Below are 2,592 nucleotides of genomic sequence, written 5' to 3' on the forward strand. Positions count from 1 at the left end.
AAACAGCCGACAGCAGACGAGAGAGAACGGAACTGCCCGAATCTATCCCGGAAATAACCGAGAGCAGACGACAGAGGACGGAGCTGACCGAAGACTCCGGCCCCGCCCCTCCTCTGGCCCGATCGCTATCGGGGCCCCGCCCCTCGCGCGAGACTCTCCGGAAGGAGCCGAGGGGGCCCGGAGGGAGAGCGCGGCGGCGCCCCCTGGTGGCGAATGGGGCAGGCACCGGGATTGAACCGGGACTGAACCGGGATTGTACCGGGATTGAACCGGGAACAGGGCACAGCACCGGGATTGAACCGGGATTGTACCGGAATTGAACGCGGATTGAACCGGGATTGAACTGGGAATGGGGCACAGCACCGGGATTGAACCGGGAACGGGGCACAGCACTGGGATTGTACCGGGATTGTACTGGGAACGGGGCATAACACCAGGATTGAAGCGGGATTGAACTGGGATTGAGCCAGGGTTGAACCGGGATTGAACCAGGAACGGGGCACAGCACCGGGGCTGCATCAGGCACTGGGACTGCACCGGGCACCAGGATGGCACCGGGAACAGGGCAGGGCACCAGGCACTACCCGGGCACTGGATATGGGCACAGCACCGGACATGGGGCACAGCACCGGGACTGCGCTGGGCATGAGGCACCAGGGACTGCACGGGGACAGAGCACGGGGCAGGGATTTGGGAATGGGGCATGGATTTGGGAATGGGGCATACCTGGAGTGGGGCGTGGCACCCAGCACGGGGCACTGCCCTGGGCACAGGTCACTGGGGTGTGGGACACTGCTCCAGGCGCTGGCACCACACCGGGGCCCGGTACCAGAGCCAGGCTGGGTGCAGCCACCCCGGTGCCACTGCAGGGCCACCTCCCTCCCCTCCCAGCTGTGCTGGCACCCCATTCACCCCCTGGCATCCTCCCCAGAGCGGGCACTCGCTGCCCTGCACGCTCCAGTGCCACTGGACGCCACACTCAGCGCAAGGGACGATTTTAATCCAACATAAAACTTCCCGAAGGTACGAACAGAGCCGGGCACTGGGCAGGAACACACAGTGCCCTCGGCTTTTAAGACATTTCCCACTTTAAAAAATCCTCTTCCCACCCTATCCACGCCACCAGTGTGCAGCCAAGCCCCCCCATGCCACCGTGCCAGCGGGCAGGGGGTGCCCGGTGTCTCCCCAAAACCCCGCTGCCTTTCCAAGGCCTTCCTACAGAGAGTGGAGGGAGAAGCAAAGGAAACACGGAGCAGCTCTGGTTGCTCATTTTTGGGGGGGTTTAACAGCACCAGTTGAACGGGAGAAGCGGGATACGGAGCCTGGCACAAACCACACGTGCACAAAAGAATCCAACACGCAGCCCAAAAATCCACCGGGGTAACGGTGACACCTGATGGCGGCGGGGTTGGCAAACCAGGGATGTCCCCCTGTCACCAAACCACGGCAGGGGAGGGGAAAGCCAGAACATGCATCAACAAATGGAAACGTTTATAGCCCAGAAAACGGTAGAAATGGGGGAGAAATGCTGGGTTGAGCTGTTGTTTGTTGGAGAAAGAGCAACGAGGGGGGAAAGAAAGGGGTGAAATTCCCAAATTACAAGTGGAGCAGCACAGGTGCTCACTGGGTTGGGGTGATTTAAAAAAAAAAAAAGGTAAATTGGGATTTTGTAGGTGTCTGTGCATTGACCAACCAACACCACAGGATTTTGTGGGATTTCTGAAGGAGCAAAAACTGACCCTAAAATTCCCATTAATATTCCCATCTGGGGAATGTCTCAGTTTTCCCCACCTGGAACGGCCAATGGAGCCAGGTGGCTATAAAATCTCCAAATAAAATAATTAAACCCTTTTTATATCTCCTATAATCTTATAAAATGATCCATATGTTCATCATCTGATGATCCATATGCAAAGAATATCCCCCCCCTCTGCATCCCAGCCTGGAGCACCAGCATTTCAGGGATGTTACTGTGGATTTAGGGTTTTGTTTTAATTTTAAATATTAGAATTATGGGGTTCTTAGGAGATCTGGGGTGAAATTGAAGCTTAAAAGTAGGGAAAAGCGAGTGGGTTAGAAAACAGTGGGCTGGGAGACGCACGGGAAAGGCTGGGACTCCCAGAGCTGGGTTGGCCCCTGCGACAGTCCTGCACTGCCTGTTTAGCTTATAAAAAGTAATAAATTAATTAAGGAATATTTGCATCGAGTCCTTTCTGTACACAGAGGTTGGGGCCCAGCTGGGGAAACACCGCTGCCGGAAAAGCTCCTGCGTCTCTATAAAAATATGAGCATCTTTCAGGGAGTACAAAAAGCCTTCCAGGGGGGCGAAGTGCCGGGGCGCAGCCGGCCCGGCCAGGGTCCAGAGTGGCTCCGGGGACATTTTTCTCATGGATTTGCCGCACAGAACGGGGTGCTGGGGGTGCTGCAGGGAGCCTGAACCATCCCTGGGGTGCCAGCATGGGGCTCAGGCGTGCTTGGCCCCGCTCCACACGCCCCGGGGAGCTGGGAGATGGGCCCCCGTTGGCTCCTGGCCCTGTGCTGGCACCTGCCAGTGGCCGGGTGACCCCTGCCCACAGTTCCGCTGCTGCTGGG

General features: G+C 57.5%; 1 protein-coding gene across 1 annotated transcript in view; it reads right to left on the reverse strand.

Moving 5' to 3' along the window:
* Window positions 1-2,592, reverse strand: part of MAST3 (microtubule associated serine/threonine kinase 3) — a 25,507-nt gene that overhangs the window by 6,716 nt on the left and 16,199 nt on the right. The gene's annotated exons all lie outside the window — the stretch shown is intronic.

The sequence above is a fragment of the Geospiza fortis genome, unplaced genomic scaffold (assembly GCF_000277835.1).
Source record: "Geospiza fortis unplaced genomic scaffold, GeoFor_1.0 scaffold80, whole genome shotgun sequence".
NCBI lineage: Eukaryota > Metazoa > Chordata > Aves > Passeriformes > Thraupidae > Geospiza > Geospiza fortis.